Source organism: Cupressus sempervirens, chromosome 7, assembly GCF_028749045.1.
Source record: "Cupressus sempervirens isolate cs-2001-9-10 chromosome 7, ASM2874904v1, whole genome shotgun sequence".
Taxonomy (NCBI): Eukaryota; Viridiplantae; Streptophyta; class Pinopsida; order Cupressales; family Cupressaceae; genus Cupressus; species Cupressus sempervirens.
In genome coordinates, this window is record NC_143124.1 from 886,557,940 (window position 1) to 886,584,221 (window position 26,282).

The 26,282-nt window shown below is 31.8% G+C and overlaps 1 pseudogene; it reads right to left on the bottom strand.

Moving 5' to 3' along the window:
• Positions 1-459: 459 nt before the first annotated feature.
• LOC149550342 (protein SEMI-ROLLED LEAF 2-like) lies at positions 460-19,137 on the bottom strand (annotated as a pseudogene).
• Positions 19,138-26,282: the final 7,145 nt, after the last annotated feature.

Sequence of the window (26,282 nt, forward strand, 5' to 3'; positions counted from 1 at the left end):
AGAGATTAGATGATGACTAGATGAAGAATCATCTGGTGTCTCCCAAAAGATAAAAGTAATAGAAAAACTAGTTATAGGGTTAAGAGTATTGTAGTCTCCTGATCATGTTCATAACCACAAGTTGAATTTTAGAAATAGATTTTTTAGGACAGCACACTCTCCAATGTGACACATTCTATTTTTTTCCTACCATGTAGTTACCACAACTCCAATGGCTAGCCATTGGTTCCACAGTGTTGCTGCCACCTATTTGTCACTATTGTGATAGATAGATATAATGGCTTGTCATTGGATCTACAACATTCCTATTTCCTAGATGTTGTACATGTGATGAGGCCTCTGATGGTGTATTGCTAACTATGGATTCAATTTATGTAATGTTGGAGCATCGTAATTGCGATGGGAGACCTTTTTGTTTCAACTTTCGATGGAAAAAGTCTGATGCCTATCTGATGGGAGCTAATCTTTGTTGTATTTTCTTAGGTGATATGTGTCCATCACCATTGCAATGTCTTGGCATTGTAAATTAGGTCCAAATGTAGTAGTGCCACAAGCCACACCATGAGCCCCAACATGAGCTACACAAAGAGCCCCACCATGAGTAGCACCACAGGCAACACCACAAATTGCACCACAAGCCACAATAGGAGCCTCAACAACAACCACACAAGTAGGAGTCACAATAGGAGCCCGATCACCCTTAGCTTGATTGTGTGAAGTCATATCTACAATAATCAAGCTAATATATATTATAAATACACATATAAGTACATGTAGTCTACTATACAAATTTTTATTTAAATAATACAAATTGTACATTATCTAATCTACACATCAATATATTGTACATGAGAAAGAGAGCTTGTTAGAGTTAGGGTTAAGGTTAGAGTTAGGGTTAGAGTTAGAGCTTGAGTTATGTTTAGATTAGGGTTAGAGTTAGATTTAGAATTAGATTATGGTTAGAGTAAGGGTTAGATTAGGGTTAGAGTTAGGGTTTGAGTTTGAGTTCTAGAGCTAGAGCTAGAGTTAGGGTTAGGGTTGAGGGTGGAATTAGGATAGGATTATGATTAGGGTTAAGATTAGAGATAGAGTTAGGACTAGGGTTAGGGTTAGAATTAAAGGGTTATCTAGTTATGGTTTAAGTTAGAGTAAGAATTAGAGTTAGGGTTAGGGTTAGAATAAGAGTTAGGGTTAACTCACTACCTAGTTAGGGTTACAAGTAGAGTTAGGGTTCAAGTTAGAGTTAGATCTAGAGTTAGGGTTAGGGTTAGACATAGAGTTAGGATTAGGGTTAGCGTTAGGGTTTGAGTCTGAGTTCTAGAGCTATTGTTAGAGTTAGGGTTTTGCTTAGGGTTAGGGTTAAAAATTAAATATATAGTTCCAGGGTTAACAATAGAGGTATAGTTAAAGGTTGGGTTAGCTTTATGGTTAGGGTTATAATTAGAGTTATATAATTATGGTTCAAGTTAGAGTTAGAGCTAGTTAGGGTTCAAGCTATCTAGTTAGAGTCAGAGTTATAGAATTAAGATTATAGTTAGGATTACAGAGCTAGGGTTATATATAGCTTATTAGGGTTAGGGTTAGGGATGAAATTAGAGTTAGGGTCAGGGTTAGAGATAGAGTTAGGATTAGGGCTACGTTTAAGATTAGATTAGGGTTAGAGTTTGAGTTCTAGAGCTAGAGTTAGAGTTAGGGTTTGGCTTAGGGTTAGGGTTAAGAATTAGAATTATAGTTCTAGGGTTAACAAAAGGTGTATAATTAAAATTATGGTTAGGGTTACAATTAGAGTTAGAGATAGTTAGGGTTCAAGCTATTTCATTAGAGTTATAAAATTAAGATTATAATCAGGGTTACAAAACTAGAGTTATATATAACCCATTAGGGTTAGGGTTAGAGATAGAGTTAGGATTAAGGTTAGGGTTAGGGTTAGAGTTAGGATTAGAGTTTGAGTTAGAGCTAGTTAGAGTTAGGGTTTGGTTTAGGGTTAGGGTTAAGAATTAAAATTAGAGTTTTAGGGTTAACAATAGGGGTATACTTAAAGTCGGGTTAGTAAATTAGGGGTATACTTAAAGTTTAGGTTAGTAAATTAGGGTTAGTGCTATGTAATTAGAGTTATAATTAGGGTTTAAGTTAGAGTTAGAGCTAGTTAGGGTTCAAGCTAGAGTTAGAGTTAGAATTAAGATTAGAATTAGGGTTATAGAACTAGAGTTATATAAAGTTCTAGGGTTAGGGTTAGGGTTGGAATTAGAGATAGGATTATGATTAGGGTTATGATTATAATGAGAGTTAGGACTAGGATTAGGGTTAAGGTGAGAATTAAAGGGTTATCTAGTTAGGGTTTGAGTTAGAGTTAGAATTAGAGCTAGGGTTAGGGTTAAGGTTAGAATTAGAGTTAGTGTTAGCTCATTGATTAGTTAGGGTTACAACTAGAGTTAGGATTAGAGTTGGGGTTAAAATTAGGGTTAGGGTTTGAGTTAGAGTTAGAGGTAGAGTTAGGGTTAGAAATAGAGTTATGATTAGGATTAGGGTTAGGGTTAGAATTAGGGTTAGAGTAAGGGTTAGAGTTAGAGTTAGAGATTGAGTTAGAGTTAGGGTTTGGTTTAGGGTTAGGGTTAAAATTAGAACAAGGGTTATATATGGGTTAGGATTAGACTTTTTAACTTATTATAAATACTAAATTTTTTCTAAACTTTTTTCCTAATGTTAAATTCTAATATTCTAGAATAATGTTTTTTTAATATTTCTAATATATTTCTAATATTTTTTTATATTCTAGACTAGTATTTTTAAAATATTTTCTAATGTTTTTCTAATATTTTCTAATATTTTTTCTAATAATTTTCTAATAACACTAATATTTTTCTAAATTTTTTCGTAATGTTATCTTAATATTTTCCTAATATTAGTGATTAATGTTTTTTTAATATTCTTAATGTTTATCTAATATTTTCTTATATTCTTTAATAATATTTTTTAATGTTTTCTAATATTTTTCTAATATTTTCTAATATTTTTTAGTAATATTTTCTAATACATTTCTAATAAGACTAATATTTTTCTAAATTTGTTTTGTAATGTTATACTAATATTTTTCTAATATTCTAGATTAACATTTTTTTAATATTTTCTAATATTTCTCTTATATTCTAGACTATTATTTTTTAATATTTTCTAATGTTTTAAAAATATTTTGTTCTTTTTTTCTAATATTTTCTAATATTTATCTAATTTAACACTAATTTTTTACTAAATTTGTTTCCTAATGTTAAATAAATATTTTTCTAATATTCTAGATTAATATTTTTCTAATAATTTCTAATTTTTTCTAATATTTTCTAATGTATTTTCTAATAATAATAATATATAATTAAAAAATTAAAAAATTTATAAACAAAAAATTAATATAATTAACTAACATTAATAATCAATAAAAATATTAAATTAACATTAAAATATACTTTGAAAACATGAAAAACATAAAAAATTCAAATAATCACATATAAACATACTCGAAATAGCACAATGAACAAAATCTAGAGGAAAATGATGCAACTCAGTCATCACTCTGATACGTTTGCTCCAATGTCCAAAACAATTCTACCACACCATAAAAATGAACAAAAAAATGGAAAATAGGGAATATAAATTGTATATCATCATTTTCATATGTTCACACGAATATATATTATGCATATGTTCACAAGAACATAACCTTTTTTATACATATGTTCACATGAACATATCTATCGTATATGTTCACACAAACATAATAGATATGTTTGGATGAACATAGGGAATTTCTTTCACTCACTATTGTAGGATTACCCCCTAATAGTACTACATTTGGGCTCTAATTGCAATTGTAGGCCATCACAATTACAATAACCTTCAGTCTGTGTATCCATGAATTGGCTCCCATCAAACGGGCATTTGAGTTTTGCCATTGGAAATTGTGACTACAAGCTCGCCCATCATAATTGGGATGCCTAAATCCTTCGTAATTTGGAAGAAATAAAGGGAAAGATCATCTTTGTGCCATAGATATTTTGATGCTCTACTTGTTAGAAATATTCAAGAATATGCTAAGTTACTGAGAGGGGAGGGGTGAATCAGTAACTTCTAAAACTTTACCAATTTCAATTCTTAATCCAATAAATCAATTACCACTTAATTTATCACATCTGATCTAATTGCATGCATGAGAAATAGAAAACATGAAAGCATCCATAACACTTGAACACAAAGATTTTGGTGACCCATAAACCTTCCAAATAGAAAGTAAAACTTGGGTAGGGATGATACCCACAAAATTTACTATTGTTGCATAAAGTTGGCTTGTTAAGGCTTACATCGATCACTTTTGATGATCTACCCTATTAGGAGAAAATATGAGTGCTAGGTCCACCTTTTGAGAGGATTTACAAATGTATAGTGACGTATGCATTCAGTAAAGAGATGAAAGATTGTTAGGGCTACCTTGTTAAAGGATTTTGATTGGTTCAACATTAGGATGAAGTAGTAGATCTCTAATTCATAGCTAAGTTTGCTAATAGAGATTCCTTAGTGTACTGGTCACCTTTTTGTGATAGATATGTCTCTGCTACTCCTTATACTATTATGGCCTTTACAATTCATTCTTTATTTGTTGCATTCATAACTTGAACTTTTTGCATCCACATTGACAATACAATACATATGCTTACACAATGATATGGTACAATACATTACATATATATACTAATCCAAATTACAAAATATCAAAGTTGACCATGATACAAGTTAACACAAATGTTACAAAGTTGGCCCACATGAAGTTACTCGAGTTCTGAAGACTGACTTGGCAAGGTTCTAATACTTGTCATCCACTTTCAATGCTTAGTATCATCATGCACTTGGTAGACATAGAAATTTGGTCCGTATTGATCACTTTCAAGTAGTGTTGAACTTAGTCTACACTGTTGACTCGGTAGATATTGTACAACTTAGAAAACACTAAATCACTTGGTTAGCATAAAGTAGCTCGGTTAACACTGGCTTTGCATCACATGAACTACAAACTTAGTAGACACTACAATGCTCAGTAACCACCGATAAACTTGGTGTATACTAAAATGCACAGTTTGAACTGCTAGACTTCACACTGATTAAATCTGCTTGATAATGTCCAAAAGACTCTGTAGCAACTGTAGAACTCAATGGCTATTGAATTACATGGCAAACACTATAAACTATTCAATGAGCTTAGTAGATATATAGAGTATAAATATGTGTGTGTCACTAATAACAAAATTGACTAATATGTCAACAATCTCTCCCTTTGGCATTAGTGACAAAAGCACTTATTAGCCCAAAACTGAATACCTTGTATTCATCGCCACATGATACTAGCTTGGTATTTTTTTAAGATTTTATACATCTTTTGCTATTTACAGCATGTCTTACTAATACAAGTTCTCCACCATAGCATATTTCTCCCCCATATTATGTGTCCCTCTATGTACATGTCTTGCTTCCTCATAACATAATTTTTATCCCATATACATGTAACATTTCTCCAATGTAACTTTTCTCCCCCATTTTGATAGTAATGCCAAAGATTTATTCTCACATATTTACATAAAGACACCAAAATGAGTTAATAATTCAAAATGTACCTTGAGAGTGATTGCTAAGGTTTTATCCCAATTTTTTTTGCAAGACCTTGCATGTATGAATTACAATTTGCACCTCTGTTGATAGTTCAATCATAGCATCTATGATTGGAAGTATCATATTTTGTATGTCAATCAATGTTGAGTGGATCCTTGCTTCCTCTCTTAGCAATTCAACTTGTTCATCTGACAAAAAATTGATTTTCTTGAAATGTGTAGAGCTTGAACTAGGATCTAGTTGTAGCTACTAAGAACTTTCCTTTAGATCTATATCAATTTTGGATAATTTTTCCTTTATTTCCTTTGTATACTCAGTGACATCACATAGTTTCCCATAAAGTAATGACACATTTGAACAGGATGTCTCAAGATTGACTAAAATTGTAGAAAGCTCAACTTGATAAATGAATATTTGCTATCAAGTGTGCTCCAAAAATTTATCATTAAATTTCTTTTGAGCCTTCTCAATTAGTTTATTTGGACCATTGATGTCCTCATTGATTTTTTGGACTGCTTCTCCTAGCTGATACAAAATAGGTTGAGAAGAATCAACATCAGTTCCTATTGCCTTGGTCAAAATATTCTTGTCATCATCTATTATCTTATACTCTTTGTCTCTTTCCTCTCTTAATCTTTGTTGTTTAGCCTTTTTCTAGAGGAGTTCACCAAATGTATGCATTTGGTTTGTAGAAAGATTGTAAATATCCCATTTGGGAATTACTATTTATTCATCTAAATCTATGTCTTCCTCTATCTCCTTTCCTTTCCCCAAACATTTTGTACTCAGTTGAACCTTAGGCTCAACTATCCTTGCACTTATTGCTTTTGTAGTTGGAATGGAAACAATAGTAGACATAATTGGAGTTGCAGTAAAAACTGATACTGAACTGACTAATGGAATATTTACAAGAATACTTAAAGAATCCAAAATTGATGATGTCAAAATTGTAGAATCCAAAACTAAGGTAGACAATACTGGAAAGCTTACCATGGATGTACTCAAAATTGAAGAAATCAAAATTGGAGAAGTGAAGACTATAGAACTCAACTCGGTAGATGACGAAGGAGTTTACAGCTTGGTGGATGAAGTGGAAGTCACTTTTGTTAATGATATGCTAAGCTAAGTTGGGGCCAAGAGTGATTGGACATTTGATGTATCACTAGTAGTCACAACCAAATTTGCTGAAGCTATCTCCATACTTGATGTAGTCAATGGTTTGCTTAGGGAGTGAGGAAGTGAGGCAATGACTACTATAGCTATCTTGACTAGGTTAGTTTCCTCATCATCTTTCTTTTCTTCCTTTGTCGCTTCTAGACCTTGATCCTCTTCATATTCTTCATTATCAAAATGAGTCACTTCTTCAACATTTTCTTCCTCATATTTCTCCTTATCTTCTTCTTCATCACCATCCTTTACTTCAATTGGAAATTCACTTGGTTTATGAAGATGATAAATATTTTTCCAAGTATTTGTAGCATTTTTGACAACATGCTCAATGTCTTTAATCAAAACCAAATAAGTATTAAACCTTAGAGTCAATTTTTCTTCATTTTTGTTTAATGACTCTTTCACCTCTGCATCTATAATGCTCAAACTACCTCAGGGTTTGTGCATATATGTCTTTTACTATTTGAATAGAAAAATCCCATCTTGGTGTTATCTTCTCTAGTAATTCACTAGAGACTTGAGAAGCAATTTGGTCTGGTGAGTACTTTGACATACACATTTTGTTTAGCACTAGGTCTTCAACTTGCCTTCACTTTACCTCAATCTTGATCTCATATTTCAAATATTTAAATTTTTTTATTCTTGCCCCTTTTTCCAATTGCTTCAACTTTTCCTAGAAGGTGGGTGTAGGTCTGTTGAATACAATGTTATTTCCTTTCTTTCGTGACCTCCTTGTGAAGACTACAGTGGATGACTTGTAGGCTTGATGATGATCACCTTGCCCTTTTTCTTCAAAGGTTCTTCTTCTTTCTCAAATTATTCCTCATCCTTTGCTTCTTCCACATCCTCACCTTTACCCTCAGTTAACAAAAGAGGTGCACTTGATTTCAGCTTTATTATTGTTCTCTTCCGTTTGTTAACCGCCTATGGGAGGATTATTTCTAGCTCAACTCTGGCCTTGGCTTCATCATAAATTCCAAAATAAGAGGCCTTGGGATTAAAAATTCATTGACAAGGGCTTCAATGATATCCTTGATTTCATCAATATTTACCTCATAGCCAAGAGGTTTCACCCATGCAACTCTATGCTTAACTGCCTGGATATATACCTTGTCATTGTCCACCATGAAGTACACATCATCCTTATAATCTTCGACTAACTTCTTTGGAATCCTGAACCTATTGTTCATTTTCTCTTTGAATACATCGAAGTAGTTGTCCATGATGTTACCATAGTTCTCACCCATTTCTGCAATATATTCATTTATTTGGTAAAGCATAGGCACATCTTTTCTCCAAGCTATAGTGCATTTAGTAGGGAAGAACTTTTGTACATAAAAGAATAGACAGGTTAACAATGAACCAAATTTGCATGTGTTATTCTTTGATGTTCTAATACTTTCCATGCTTTTATTGAATTGTGTCAACAATTGGTTGGCAAGGTCATATGATAAGTTGTTCTTAACTACTTTATATACCAAATCCATGATTTCACATGACACACTATTAAGTCAGCTTGAACTATATATCTTGTGTGCAATAACATGAATTCTAAATTTCAACTTTGCATCTGTAACACTGCTGATTTTCATACCTCTACCATCCCATTCAGCTAGGGTTTTCTTTTGCAACTCTGGCTGACCTAGGGTTTTTGTTGTTTTGGCTTTGGCTAGCATGGGGAGGTTAATGACCTGATGAATCACCTTCTTTTTTATCAGAATTGGCTATTCTAACCATAGCTATCTGTTATGCACCTAATTAAGGATAAACCTAATCCATTTGATTTTAAATTCTTAGGGTATATGGGGAATATCCATCAACACATAACTGACCTAGGGTTTCATCCATTTCTAGAGTACCAATTTCTTGAATATCATATTTGAAATGAGTATGAATTTCATTAACAAGAAGTACCTTAGGAGGGATTTGGGATTGAGCTCCACTTGGGTCTAGGGTTTCAACAACCACGGGTGTGAGCTTGAAATCCAATGCTTTCCATTGAACTCCTCAAACCAACATGTTAGACCCTCTTTTGACCTTGCTACTACTAGATGAAATTTTTGATTGGTATCCTTAGAGAATTTCAAAAAACTTTTGAGGAAATTCACTCAAGTTAGTTTGATCACACAAAAAATAGCTCTTCGCAATAGCACTTGAAAATTCATTGTAAGAAATGAATTTGATTCCATGCCTTTTGACAAAATTTTCCATTAATAAATGGTACAGAAATAGATGTGTTGACAGACTACCATCTACTACATAGCATTGATTACTCGATGACATCTTTATGATTCGATAACCATAAGTGCTTTTGTTACTCCTGACCTTGCTCGATAGAGTCTATGACCTGACCTTACTCAGTAGAGAAGGTAACTTGATAATAGCTGATACTCATCTTGCTTAGTGATCCCTTAGTATCTTGTATATAGATTTGGATCTTTGTTACCTTTCAACTAGAACTAATTTGGATGTCTTATTTGATAGCCTAGTTCTAGTCCTTCCTTCATAAATTAATTAGAAATGGTAGAGTCACCAAATTCTTGAGTGACTTGACCAGCATTGCTCAGACTAGAATCCTTTGTAGACTTAGGAATCCATTGTTGTCTCATCTGCTTTTGAATGTTATTAACCTTTGCCTTATTTTCATCTTCAATTCTACCAGTATTCATACAATTCTTGGCAAGATGACCAAGTTTTATAAAAATGAAACATCTTTTGGCAGTATCTCTCTCCTCATATGATGCTTAACATAATTCATACCAATGTGTCCAAATTTTTCATACTAATGACATCTACACTAGGTATTGTAGCCCCAACCAAATATTGGTTTCAAAATTTGTTCTATAGGATTCAATGCCTTTTGTTTTACATTCTGATGCCTTATGTCCATGTTTCTTACATTTATGATGGTTACCTTCAAATCTTGGTTTCTCTTTGCATTCATTAGCCCTATGACCATGCTAATTACAATTGTAGCATTTTCCATTGAATTTTGTTTTTCCATTACTCCAACATTTTTTTGATGTATGACCTATCTTACCATAGTGATTGCAATTAGGTCTTTGATTCTTCTGAGCACCTTGTTTGGAGGATTCACCTTCTTCTTTGTATCCAATTCCTACTTTTCCTTTTTGCCTATAGTGGGTTTTCTCATTCAGTTGATCCATGTCTTCTTGAGATTTTATCATTCTCTCATTGATTCACTTCTTAGAGTTTAGATCATTACTCAATCTTTCATTGATTTGTTTTTCAAAACTTAGATCATTTTTAATTCTTTCATTGATTTTTATTTTAGAACTTACATCATTCCTTATTCTTTCATTTTCAAATCTTAGTCTCATAATTTCCTCATTTTCATTGGAGAGCTGATCAATAAGGTCTTCTAGCTGAAGGGATTGGTTCTAGATTCATTGTTCCTTCCCTCCATCTATTCTTTTATCTTGTTTCTCTATTCCAAGACTTCACATAACCTTACTACCTAAATTTCTTGTTCTCTTTTTATCTTTCTTACTTCTTCTTGTAGGGAACCACTCTTCTCTAGAAGTTCTTTGATTGCATCATTCGCTTCATCTAAGCTACTTGAAGGGTGAAAATTTTCAATTCTTTCCTCAATGTAAAGATGATCATTCATTTGATTTTCATGTTCCTTTCTTCTTTTTAGGGATTGGGAAAGTGGCTCCTTAGCTTTCTTGAGGTTGGCAATGACCATTTCAAGATCCAAGTTTTCATTGCCAATAGCTTTGTCAAGTTTGAATATCTCCATATCCTTTATCTTTGCTTAAGCTATTAAACTTTCTCCTGAGAACCACAAATCTCTAATACCAATTGTTGGAAATATTCAAGACTATGCTAAGTTACTCAAAGGGGAGGGGTTAATTAGTAACTTCTAAAACTTGACCAATTTCAATTCTTAATCCAATAAATCAATTAGCACTTAATTCATCACATCTGATCTAATTGCATGCATGAGAAAATAAAAACATGAAAGCATCCATAACACTTGAACACAAAGATTTTGGTGACTGAGAAACCTTCCAAATAGAAAGTAAAACTAGGATGGGGATGATACCCACAAACTTTAGTACTATAGCATAAAGTTGGCCTATTAAGGCTTACAATGATCACTTCTAATGATCTACCCTGTTAGGAGCAAATAGGACTACTAAGTCCACTTTGTGAGAGGATTTACAAACATACAATGAAGTATGCACTCATTAAAGAGATTTATGATAAACTAATAGGTCTACCTTGTTAAAGAATTTTTACTAGCTCACTTGTTAGTATGAAATAGTAGATCTCTAATTTGTAACTAAGTTTGCTCATAGAGGTTCCTTAGTGTATTGATCACCTTTTTGTGATAGATATGTCTCTGCTACTCCTTATATTGTTATGGCCTTTACAATTCACTCTTTATCTACTACATTCATAACTTGAACTTTTCACATCCACATTCACATTATAATACATACACTTACACAATGATATGGTACAATAAATTACATATATACCAATCCAAATTACAAAATATCAAAGTTGGCCATGATACAAGTTAACACAAATATTATAAAGTCAGCCCACATGAAGCTAATTAGGTTCTGATACTTGATATCCACTGTTAATGGTCAACATCATCATGCACTTGGTAGATGTAGAAGCTTGATCCATACTGGTCACTTTCAAGAAGTCTTTAACTTGGTTTGCACTAGTGACTCGGTAGATATTGTGCAACTCGACAAACACTGAATCTTGGTTAGCATAAAGTAGCTTGGTTAATACTGGCTTTCTAGCACATGAACTGTGAACTCAGTAGACACTACAATGCTTGGTAACCACTGATAAACTTGGTGTATAATAAAATGCATAGTTTGAACTACTAGATTTCACACTGACTAAATCTGCTCAGTAACCACTGGTATTAGTCCAAAAGACTCAATAGCAATTGTAGAACTCAATGGCTACTGAATTACATGGAAAACTCTATAAATTGTTCAATGAGCTTAATAGCTATACAGAGTCTAAATAAGTGTGTGTCATTAATAAGAAAATTGACTAATATGTCAACACTACTGTCACAATTATGAAAACTTACTTTTCTTTCTTTTTCTATTGTCACAAATGTGGTAGTTGTGTTGTAGGGCCGATGGCCATTCATTTGAAGGGGATTTCACAATGGTGATGGTATGTGACATCAATACTATTGGAGTGATTGCCATCTATCAGAAGTGGCCATTGCAACTATGACATTATGTGACAACAATGTTGTTGGTGTGATGACTACTTGTTAGACAAGCTGTTGCAATTGCGACGACTTGTTGAATTATAAAATAATAATTGGTAGTTCCTATATTCTATTGTTAGTTCCTACCATGGCAAAGAACTCTAGTGGTGTAGGCATCCCAAGGCATCCCAAGACAAAAAGTGGATGTTGTGTATGTGCAGGTATGATCAACAACAGATAAAAGATTTGAATGTGCACATGGAATGAATGACCTAGTATTGTTGAGCTCTACAAATGGCTACGACCCCACTGGTTAGGATGGAAAATCTATGATCAATGTGCCCATTTAAAGATTGTGTGTGAACTATTTGAGCCAATATGTCATGACTGTGCTCTCATAGGAATTCATCCAAAGTGTGGAATCATAAATATGGCTTGCATACTGCTAGGTGAATACCCCAAATTGACATAGCCATCTTCAACATACTTCCACATGGGTTCAATTTCCTATTTCATCTATCATCATGGGCTTGAATTATAAATTTTTGGTAGTGACAAAAGGAATAAGTTGGTAGAGAAAATTGTAAGAAGCATGTGTGCAACATATGTAAATCTCTCACTTAAAATGTCTTCTCTCCATTCTAGTTACGGTAAGAATGAGGTACTAGGCTCTTTGATAGATTATCTTTTGAGAAATTATTTTAGATGCAAGGTGAAATTGTAGGAAAGTGAGTAAAGTGAATAAATTTTTATCCTGTCACCTCTTAAATTTTCTCCACCTTGGTTGAGGTCTCCATGCATGTAGACACACTCTAAATCTCCTTCTGACTTGTGGGCTAAAGGACAAGCCTTGAATCAACATTTTAATGTGTTTTAAAGCATGATTGAAGTCATTGAAACAATATGAATCATATTGGAGATTCAAAAAATGCTTAACATAATTACATCAAAATTTTAAAAAGAAAAGCGTGACTTAAGTCTTAAGAAAAATAAGGACTGCACTAGTGCAATGATCACATCCTTTGGATCACATTGTCTACCACTTGAACATACATGATTGCTCAAATAAGGCCAAACATAACTTTTGTATGTTTGTTTTGAATTAAAAAATAAATATTTAATACATAGATCATAAATGCATTTAGATTTTCATGTTGTTGCTATTCACTAAACCATTGGATAGCATACTTTGAGATAAGCATATCAAACATATCACAAAAAAATAAATTTGTGCTGATTAAGTCCATTGGCATTGAGATGTATTAGGTTCATACAAAAGGTCCTTAAATAACTAAAGTAGTTTATAAATAAATACTTACTTTCATGATAAAGAGCAATGCTCCTTAATGTGAAAGAAAGTTGGAAACTTTGAATTAGTGTACTATGATTTGAACTCTACAAGCATGTATATTCCATCTTTAAATTAGTATTTTGTGACAAGGCTCATTGAAAAGATAAAAAAACCATGTTGACAAAGAAGGAATCCTACCCTCTTCAAAATAGTTCCATCTACATCCACATCTCATTAAGAAAATATATTTAAATATCTTTTCCTTAGTGAATGGACATAGATCAAACTAATACTCAATAGAGTTAATTAAAATTAGATTAGAAAAATTAATTAGAATGCAATACTCTTATTTTAGTACTTAATTTTTCCAATGGAGGAAGTGGTATCCGAAGGACTACAAATGTCTAAATTATCATATGGAAAGGGTCCAAGTACAATGTTGTGCATCTCTTGTTCAAGCTTATACATGTCAACAAGAACATAAGTATAGCTTTATTGATGAATCTCACCCATTGTAATCATTGTCACACATTTAGAATCTACCATCAATTAGCATAAACAAATAGATATCCATTTGCTTTGACTTGCCAAATTTGACCCTACCTTTATAAGGTTGTGATAAATAATGTAACTGCTAAGGAAAGCATTTTCCATAATCCAAGTTTTATGTCCAAGTAAAGAAATCCACAATATACTAAGGCAATAACTTGTAAAGGAAAACATGGGCATTTTAAGTAAGCAATATTCCTCAAACAAAGCACTGACACAATTAAAGAGCAAGTTAGGAATATAACTTAAAAGTTAAAACCTTGATTACCTTAACATGAGAGAACAATAATGGAAGACTATAAGTATTGGTAATTGCCTCAAAATTTGTTGGTGTATTTTGAGGGTATATTGCCTGAGTAAATAGTGAGTAAAGTAAAAGCACTATTTTATGTCCGCTTGACCTTAAAGAGCTTGCTTCCTTATAGTTTTAGAAGTAAAAATAATATTCCAACCCTAAAGTTAAAAGTTCTATCACACCATATGAATGGGAAAAAAAAATTCTTTCAAAGAGAGATGCTAAAAAAGGTTTAAGACATATAACACATAGAGTATAGTTACCATGTTCTTCATACTTTCCCTAAAGAAATTTCCATCAGTTATAGCACACAATGTAAGGAGCTTTAAGCTATGGGTTTGGGTATGACTTGGATAAATTGTGTAGTGTTTAATATCAACATCACTTTTTGGTCCATCCACCTCTTGGGGCATGTACCCTATTTTCTACATCTTTTGAATATATTTTATATCATTTTCTTAAGCATTATCTTTAGTTATGTCTCCATGTTGAGATCCCTTTTACTTTTTTAGTTTCTCAAATAAGGAAGATGCTAAAGAAAACACTAGAGTGGTTCTTGAAAATTTCCTCTTGAGTCCTTGCACTCTTGGTGAATTTGGAGGATGAGACTTAGACCAAGGACTAGTAGAAGATGACACAAGGACAATTGAAAGAATTTAATGTGCTCCAACCTTTGTTTCATTATTTTGATGCACCATAGCTTGCAATAAATGTTCAAATAGGGCCTCCAGAAAACCTTGGACAAGAGAGATCCTATGTCTTGAGAACCCTTGTGCCTCAAATGCTAAAAAAAGTAAAGCTTAAAATTTTGAATAATTATCTAGTGATGCTAGAAACAACTAGGAATATAAGGAAAGAATACATGACTTATTAATAAATGATTTGGTATAGATGATATGATATGTGTAATAATATACATTTTTGAAATTATTGTTCCAGCTATGGCATTGGTTGTAGAAAGATTCTCCAATGAGACAAGCATCATGTCAAGAATTGGACCATCATCACCAACCTAAAAACCCAAAAGTTAATCAAAGATGTCACGGTAGGTTCCTATAAAGAAAAATTGCAAGAAGTTATTGTGATGAAAGTCCTTTACTATCTAGCATCTATGTTTTGCTAGGAAAAACTCGACTTTTCTTGTCTATAGGCATTTCTTATTATTTTAGACAATTTCTTGGCACCTCTTTAGGATTGTATCTAAAAAGTTGAACTTTGTAATTATATTGACAAAATCTACATATTAGTAGATATTTATTACTAATTTCATATGTGTCTAATAACATGTGTGTTCAAGAAAGGAAAAGAACTATTTAATTTATCACCTTTTTTGTAAATTGCACATACACTCTTCAATTTTTGCATGAAAAGACTTGTTCCAGTTGTTTATATCATCACTAAGATTGGAAGCCTTGTAAGTAAAATGCATGCTCTTGTGAAAATGCCTTGCTAAATTAGACATAGCACCAACCATTGCTATAGAAGCTTGTGATTTTGACTATTGTGCAAGGATAGCACAAATTTCAATGATATTAATCTACATTTAAGGTTGCTACACCATATTCTTATGATCAAAATGTTTAATGAGCATGGGAAATAGAAAATGAGTAGAATGGCCTGCAAATTGACCAGTAGAAAAGAATGAAATATCATAAAATATTAAAATGAAAAGGTGAACTTGGAATTTGGAAATAATAACTGAAATATTCACGTATAAATTATAATTTAACCAAAGTATTTTGAAAGTAAAATTAAAAATTCAAATCAACAGATATCATATATAAACCTAGAGATGTAGCTAATGATGTTTGACTTTTTCATATTGTAATTTGCAACAAGGATTATAAATTGTGAAATTATAAATCTTACCTTCTTTCTCCATTAAGCATTGCATGTCATATAGAACACATAGTGTGAGTCCATTCTGAAGGGACCAATATTTCCCACTATCAAAAAAATGAAACATAGGTTCAAGTACACAACTTATTATGGTGGCCTGCTTTGCTAATTTGGCCATGTTTTGAAGAAAAATCTTTGACTAGACTTTAGGATCCAAGAGAAATTTTGATATGAATATACAAGGAAAAAATTTCTACCTTTGAAGCACAATGACCAAGTGCAACCTCATTTATTGCCAAGATCCACCTTAATGGTGTTTCACAAGAAGCTATGAACATGAGCTTTCTATGTATTGAAAACATTTTAGTCTCCTCAAAACTACTATCTTCTTCTTCAAAGGTCTCCTCTTTTGGGCATGGAAGAAAAGAGTCTCCTAAGCTCTCAAATATACAAATATCTACAATTCTTGTCCTTCCAATAGTAAGCAGAAGTGAGATAAATCCCAATAGCATCAATTCTACAAGCAATTTAGAAGAAATCAAGACAAATACTTTAATTATGTTATTTACATTGGATCATGCTTTCTAATATCTTTCTCTGATTTATATGATGAATCATAGAATGTGATCCAAGATGTTGATGCAAAAATAACAATGCAATCAAACATGATTGTAGATAAATAAAAATAATAGAATACCTTAGAGAGAAATAATTTGAGGCAATCCCATAGAAAGCCATTCTTTTGAATACCTTGTACGCTATAACTAAATTTCATAAATCAATGAGTTTGACTATGACATCCTTCTACATTGCCTAAAACCAAGAGATTCACACAGTTAGCTGTCATGCAATCATAGGTTAATGTTGAGCTTTACTTGGTTTCAAGACTAGTTTAATATTCTCTACTAATCAAGGCCAACCACGTGAAGGTGGAAGCTCATTTGTCCCCCCCAACATATTAGTTCCCTGTTAGAATCTAACATTCATTAATTCTATTAATAAAATGTAACATTCATGAATTATCACATGATAAAATTCATTAAAACATAAGTTTCAATAGAGTATTTACATTTACATTAAAACATATGATTAATTAGAACATTCACATGAACATTCAATAGAACATGAATAAAATATCTAGACATAAACATCAATCATTGTCAAAAAAGTTACATAATTTCACATGAATCATTTTTTTTTTTTTGTTCTTTCCTATATTATTGTAGAGGTATGTCCATGTCATCATCGATATTTATTCTTTCCTATAGATGTACATTCACTATTCTTTGCAAAGGAAAGTTCTCTGCAATAAGAAATAAAAGGGTTAAATTTAAAAAAGTTAAGACTAAAAATATTTTAAAGAACATTGTAGTGCTCTTTACCTTGTCCAAGCACATCATCTTTCCCACTAGCTTGGACCTCAACATGCTCATCAAGAATAACCTCTGCATCTTTTGCAACTACAATACAAGATATTTTCTTAATCCTAACACATATTATAGTTAAATTTGTATTAATTCACTTAATTGAATTTAAAATGTTTAAATTTATTAAGAATTCAAAGATATATACCTTGAGTACTAGGATCTACACTTGAATCATTGCCTCTACGATGCTCGACTGATGTATCAGGTTTGGGAGGTTGTAATCCAATGTAAATAATTAGTGTATTTATCAATAATATATACATATAAATATAAGAAAATTGCTAAGAAATTTTAATCATTCATTTTAATATAGATAAATATATCCAGTTTGAAGTTTTAGACATATATAATCTTTTTTTCCTTAAAACAAATATAGCGACTTATATTTTTGGAACTTAATATTGAATACATTAATAGGTAAAGTATTCAGTTTAAAATAAAAATCAATTTAACTATTTACCTCATTGATAGATCCAAGAACCTTGCACATGCATTGATTAGAGTCATTCAACTATGATTGTATAGCCTTTTGTGTAGCCTAATTTCTTGTCCTATTGAGAAGTTATTTTTTAAAAATCCATGGCTTACATTTTTGCTTGGTATCAAGAAATTTTTTAATAATCAATTTCATCAAGACAATTTTTTTTACAATTTATAAATATTTTCATATAATATTTCATTTACTTATACTTACAATCATGTAACAAGTTTTGGAATATCCATCTGAGTTGAGCTTGTGTTGCCCGTGCTACTGGTTTTTTGCTTTAGTTGCCTTTGATGTGTCAGGAAACCTATGTGAAGTTTGAAATATGTTAGATCACATAAGTATTAAGAGTAATTATTACATAGTTTCATTCTTAATATTATGAGATACCTTCTTTCCTTGGGTGATACCATTTCTCCTTCAGCTATTGCTTTTTTCTTAATGGAATTATTTTAAAGATTCTCCCCCTCAATAATAGGAATGTAGGGGTCGCTTATAACAAGGTTTTCTTTTTTTATTTGGGTCTTGTAGTTGTACCTCATATACTTCAATCCTTAGCCCTCTTTCTCAAGGAGCCTAAGCCTTTAAAAGATGTTGGGTTCAAAAAGTGTTGATATGACATCAATGAGTTGGTCCTTTAAGTCTTTTGTTTACAAATTCCACATTTTAAGAACAGAAAAAAATCGTTAGATTCATAAATGAACTAAAGCTACCTTTTAATTTACTTGAAGAAATTGATCAAAGGAAACATGAGCTAGAAATGAAATCAAAATATGATACCTTGTGCATATGGTTAGCCCAAATATATACAAACATTAATTATTAAGGTTTTCATAAAATATATTATTCCATACAAAATAATATTGGGATTAGTAGTATTACAAGGGACTACATGGGTGGTTAGTGTATTTGATTATGAGTATAAGATTGTAAAGTTTTAGGAACGGAACAATCTTTAAAGTACCTAGAAGCTAGGCTACTTTTAGGGGAAGGCCATCTTCATTACTAGTGAGCAATTGATCAAAATTATTTATTGTTCCCATACATCTAACATGGGTACACCTAGGAAGGTCCTCATTGCCCTTGGATAAAATGAATCCAATATTACAAAATCCTCCCCAAGAAATAATATTTGAATTGAAATAAACACATGAAAAGTGAGAGAGAGAAAAAAAGGAATCTACTTACCAATAGTGCTACCATCACATCTGTCATTGTGGTACATGCTACTGAATTTGTAGTCAGTAATGCCTCTTTGGTTTTGTTCCTTATAGAAAGAAGCATAGTAAATAGAGGAACAATGGTAGGATTTGAAAAATGAGATTTTTAGAGCTATTAAAAAATTATTGTTTGAGAAAAACACAAGTATAGGATAGAATATGTGATGTACTTGAACAACCTAAAGTATCATCTTCTGGGGCATCGCCCTTGTATGTCCTCAATATCCTCTTTAAAAATAAAATATGTGCATTTTATTTAATGACATAAATAAAAGAGTATACTATAAAAAGTGTTATTAAGCTTTTGTTATAATTAAAAACTACATTAATACTTACTGGATATTTATGAACTAGGTTTAGTAACCTATCCTCCATCTTTTATAATTTAGGAGTTTGAGGTTGAGTTGAATAAATCACCTTTTACACTACAACCACAAGATTAGTGGCTGATGCAAAATGAATAATAAATTCATCTAGCTCATTGTGTGTCTTCTTGTCCTCATGGACTAATTTTTCCTTTCCCTTATCTTGATCAACACTCATTTGAGAGAGATATATTATTAGATCTATATTTAAAATTAATCCAAAATATTAGTGAAGAATAAAACACAATAAAAAATATGCATTAACATATTTCTTGTATCTAATTTGTACAACAACAATGAGTTTTACCTATCAAAAAGAAGAACCATCTTTATCATGCATATCCTATGGCTGTTGATCCATACTATAGCCTTGTATTTCAAAAAAAATACCATTGAGACATGTTAAAATACATGTGTTATTATTCTAAGTTAGAAAAAAATATGAAAATTTAATGGGGTGTTGGATTCAATGATTGGAGTTGATTTGGAATGTGCATAGTACATACCACCTCGCCCATGATAGTGACTTTGTTTGTATCTATGCTATTCAAATTGTAATCAATACGAATCTCTTCACCTCCATGTATTGATTTTATCACAAATACAAAATACATGATTTCCCTCATGTACCTCAAATATGAAATTGGGTCACTTCTTAGTTAATTTAGGTTGTGTATTATTTATAAAACCTAAAATATTCCCTGATGCTTTTGGCCTTCTGCCAATGTATATAGCTACTACTTTACTTTGTTGACTAACTTTTTGTTGTATATGATGTTCCATGAGTGCATACCTACACATACTTTTTCATATCTAACAATCTACATCCAACTACTATTATCATAACTAGGTTTGACATTCATGGAAAATAGACCCAGACCATGTAATGAGGATGGAACCATGCGATATATCCTCTCTACGACACAAAATTCAATATTTATTGGAGGAAGTTCATTGGGGACCAATTGTTTTTGTAGATGTTTGTACTTAAAGGGCACATCAGAATTTCCTTTATGCTCATTATCATAAGAACATGATCCCCCTTGAGAAAGGAAAAATTTCATGCACTAATTGAATTTATTTATGATATTTTGACCTTGAGTTGATCTGCTTGATTTAGATGTACTAAATATCTCACTTGCTTCTTCCATTCCTACATTTTCCTCACTCGAGGGAGACAAATTTGACATATACCTATTCATTGGTACCTGCACTCCTCAAAATAAGAGAGATAGGTGGTAATGAGAGATACTTTACAAATGGTAAAAGACATTAATCTCTATGGGGTGTAGTGACTTATACTTGATGATCCATGAGACTATGTGGGATGCTCGTGAAATGGCTTCAAGATTCTACAATAGTAAATCAATTATCTTATGTTAGCTAAAAACCTCATGATACATATACTCAAAATTACATCAAATATTAGCATCACATATGAATTATAAACACTAAAAGGTACATGAAAAGTTATTCAAATTAATCATTGATCTATCCAGAATTGAATATTGAATAGAATAGGCATTGATCACATTCCTATACATTACATTCTTCTCATTGATAGTAAAACTCCCCTCCAATGTTAACTAATTATACCCCCCATCATTGATATTAGTCTTCATCCATCTCATCATTAGGATCACTACCTTTGTCAACATCATCACCACCGCTATCCTGGTCGTCATCTTCATCATTGTCATTACTGTCTTTATTGTCATCGTCCTCCTCCTCCTCCTTGTCCTCATCATCATCATCATCATTGTGATAAGTAGAAGCATCATCATTATGACTAGTAGTAACATCATTTACATAAGGAGCATCATTGACCAACTCTTGATGATGAATCACTTCTTCCTCTTCCATCACATTATACTTTATCAACCTTCCCCTTGGATCATGTCTAGAAATAAATGACAAACCTAGTTTATGTGGAAGCTTTGAGTAAAATACATGCTCACATTAGCTTGGAAGAACATAGGGCTCATCTCCAACTAGCTCAAACAACCTTGTATTAATCATTGGAATTCCATTCTCATGCTCAGTAATAGTTCTATTAGGATTATTTTGATTGGGTTGTATTTTGTACCATTTGACAACAAAGAGAATTAATTTCAAGGAATTAAATTCATAGTCAAGTATATCAATCAGAATGTTAGAATATTTATTTTGAGATTCTCAAGGATGTAAGTCATTTCTAGATGAAATATTGATCACTTGGAAGACTGCACTTATCCTAGAATCACAAGTTCTCTTCATGTCATCTAAATTTTTGATGAAAAATTTATAACCATTTCATAACCTAGCCTTGTGGTGTTTCATCTAAAATAATGTCAAACATGTATAAATTATTGCATCATGAATTAAAAAACATACGGTTGATTAACAAACTTATAAGTACCTAGAGATCTCTTAAATCACATGCTAAAAATATTTCCTTTTGTGTAGCATTGGGATCTCCATTACAATGAGCTTGTTAACCAATGAAACACAAATTCCCATTTCATGACCAGAATGTTGACATCATTCAATCTATACCATCATCTAATCTTGATTGTTTTTAAAAACAAATGTATTGCATCCCACTCTTTAGCAGTTGTACAAAAGTAAATAGATGACCTACAATGGATTTATTTGAAAGATTAAGAATTAATTAACTATAATAAAATCTCATAATTTATTACCTTTCACTTTTCTTAATCTACCATTTCCCACCAAGTACTCCCCTTCAATTTTTGTAATGGAGTTGCAATCCCAAATGCAATCTATATGGGTCTTTGCTGCAAGCTTAGGAAGATATCGAGTAACATACACGATCATCTGGTATATCATATATCTCTTAATGATAGAACCCTTGAGACACTCTCTTTGTTGAACCAAACCCTTAAAAAATTTCAAGTGTCTCTCAACCATCCACATTGACCTAGGCTATATAGGTCCACACAATTCCATCTCCTCAACTTGGTGTATGAGGTAGTATTCTTGTGCATTGAAAAAAGTTGAAGGTAAATACTTTTTCATTTCACACATTAGTAGACAAATTGTTTTCTTCCAATATTTTATATCTTCTTAATGAATTTCTTTAGATGACAACCACCTACAAGGGATTCAAGACACAAAAACATATAAATACAAGACTTTACAATATATTACTTGTTTGATATATTAAACAAATATCATAGCATACCTCATGTATTTTCCAAAATCATACATAACTTGTTTGATATTATTGTCAAAGTTATTTAGAAGTGACACGAGTAGCACATATTGCGACAATTGTCAACTGATCATTTCACTTTTTTCTATTGTAATATAATGAAAATTGAATACAATTTCACAAATATATTATAAATATAAAAACCATGACTTACCTTGATATAGGTATGCCAATCATGCATTTTCAGCCCTGAGCCAAATTCACTATTCTTTGATATGAGATTTCTTATATTCACAAAAAATCTTGTAGAAAATCAATTTTTTTATATGACTTCTTTTATGACATTACTTTTATACTCCATTAGTAACCAAAGAAGGGCACTTGCATTAATCCAGTCTCCATTGCTATTTGATTCTATGACATTTTTCATTGCATGATTGGAATGATGAATGTCACTAGAAATTTTGGCAAGTTTTTCTTTGTCACACCTTCTATCCAATATTTTCCATGGTCTCTCTATTAAATTATTTCCAATCTGTATAGTATCAAACAAATGCACAATTTGTAGCTGCTTATAGTAGGGCAGCCTACTAAATTCTTTGGGATAACATTTTAGTCCCTTTGGAAGGTGGTCAGTATTGATGTCTTGATGACCTCTAATTCTATTGTATTCCAATTGTCATAGGTGAGGTGTCATTCTTTGTTGATTTGATGTAGTCTTTTCTTTCTCATTAAAAAGATGTTTTTCAACACTTCGATTCTTATGATTTTTGTGGAGGAAGTTCCTATTCTCATCAAATACCTTGTTTCTTAAACTTTTGGAATGATGAGATTTTATCTTTGGACCACAGATTGCACATGCAAAATTTCCCTTTATTTGAAGAACTACAAGATAAAAATACAATTGGATTAAATATGTTCATTTTTGAAATTATCATTATTATGTACAACTAGATTTCAGCATAGCATACCACATAAATGTGTCAACTCTGGGGCATCATGAATTGTCCACACAAGCATTGCAAGCAATTGAAATTATTTTGGTCCAATTGGTATAGAAATATCATACATAGTGAATCCATTCTATAACACCAATAACTTGTTGATATGAGGTGCAATATATACATTCATATCTTTCACTTGGCACACACTTAATTTAATGAACAACATCAAATAGTTATTGTAGTCATTCCACTCCAAGACTTATAATTACATGTTTGTATTAATAAAATAATAAAATACATAGAACAATCATTTCCAACATAATGTGCTCCCTCTTTATTAACATCCATGGAGGACGGTTACTATTGATAACCAAAATAGGCCACATTGAGTAAATAGATCTCATCTCTCCAAATGGACTAACATTGTTAGTTGGCAAAGAAAGCCTAAGATTTTGAGGTTCTTCTTTAAAGTATGACCACTTTTCCTCTATTTCCATAAATGTTGATCCATCCATAGGCATTCAAATAATGACATTTAAACTTGTATTTCATGCATGGTAATCCATAAATTGTGGCAAGATACTGCACCTAAATAATCATTTAAGACGTAGAATAATGGGAATGTAATAAAGAACCTTGCAAAACACCCTTTTTACCACTTGATCATCATGATATTTGCTCATATGGCATTCAGGGAAATTTGTTGTATTTTTGTGTTCTTTATGATAAATTACATGATCTTCAAGAGAAGCATCTATTGATTGATACTCCATTCCAATATGTTTCATAATGACACCTAATTCTTAGTATGAGCGAGGGAGAATACTGGATGGTGGAGCAAATAGTCATATATCAATCTACAAAAAAAAAAAATTGTTAGTATAAAAAATCTTAATGGTACATATTTCACCTTTTATAGACTTTAATAACATTTATCAAAAACCTCAAAATACTTGACATTGTTATGTTGGATAAACCATTCATAACCTTCAAATTCACCAACAATAATACAACAGAGAGAAGAGTTGATTGGATCCTTTGTAAAGGGCTATTTTTGCCTTCTCAAGTAGAGGTATATCATGGACAACCTCAATGTCATAATAATAATAATAATAATAATAATAATAATCATCATCATTAGTAGGAAAAGTACCAAATGTGTAATGGAACAAAGCATTCATACCATAATCTTCAAATGTGTTTTATGGCGAATGATCATCATCTTCCATGGGATCTTGATATTCTCCTTCAATAGTCACACCTCCATGTTTCTCCATATTAATACCTTCATGATCCTCCATATTCACACTTCCATGTTTCTCCAAGATGTGTTGGTCCATATCACATACTCCCCTAGGAAGATTGACCTATATAAAAATGATGATAATCAAATCCTTGTTCTATGGTTCATACGTATATTAAGTGCGGAAACAATATAACAAAAAACTTACCAATGGATGATAATCAAACCCCCCTTTAGTGTGACCATTCTCCCTAAAATGTATCTTATCTATTTTGATTTTGATTCTTCTTGTCTTTAAGTTGTTACTACTCTTGCAAGGATAGTAACATTTGTCATTGCCTTCTCTTTGAAAGTTAGACAACAATCTAGCAATTGTCTAGACCTATTTTGATCAAATTCTCTTGTATTATTTGACATGATCCTTCTTCATGGAACTAACTTATTCTTTTCCCCTTATTGAGTTGGTTGTACTTAATGTTTATATCTATACATATGGTTTTGAAAGAAAAATTCATTGTCATTAATGTGTAGATCTGCACATATGGTTTTGAAAGAAAAATTTATTGTAATTAATGTGTATGTATTCAAAAATATTGGACATGTTATACTTAATGTTTATATTTGCATAGATGGTTTTGAAAGAAAAATTTGGTGTAATTAATGTGTATATCTACAAAAAAATTAGACATGTTGTACTTAATGTTTATATCTACACATATGGTTTTGAAATAAAAATTTGGTGTAATTAATGTGTATATCTACAAAAATATTGGACATGTGCCACTTAATGTTTATATATGCACATATGGTTTGAAAAGAAAAAATTGGTGTGTTTATGCCTCTTCATTTTGATTTTGTTCAAGGGAAGCCCATCAATGGTGATAGAAAAAAAGAACAAATTTCCTAAGAGTTTACAATTGTTCAAAAATAATAATATTTTACAAGAAAATGCACCTGAAGAACTGTTAGCTCAAAAACAAGGGCATGGTGTTGAAATTGTATAGAAAGTGCTTGACATGATAGGTCCGCAAGTGAGGGTGTTGACCAATATTGAAAACTTGAATGCTGAAATGAAATTTATCAAGGATCAAACACCTATACCAGAGTTAAAATACAATGTGAAGTTGATTTTAGATATGGTAGAGGTAGATATTCAGAAGTTTGATCAAAGTTTAAGGCATGCAAGAGATTTTGTGGGAATATACCACAAGGAGAAGGAGTGGCTTCAAAAAGAGACTGTATGACACAAACAATAGCTAGACAACATAAAGGATATTATGGGAGTAGTGGATATAATCCAAGAAAGTGTTGCGATAAATAAGATTGCATGAAGAAAACCAAATCCAAAGGTAAATATTAGATCTACCTTGCTAACTCCTAATGGGTGGGGCTATTTTTATTTTTCCCCATCACATTCACTTTGATAGCCATGTC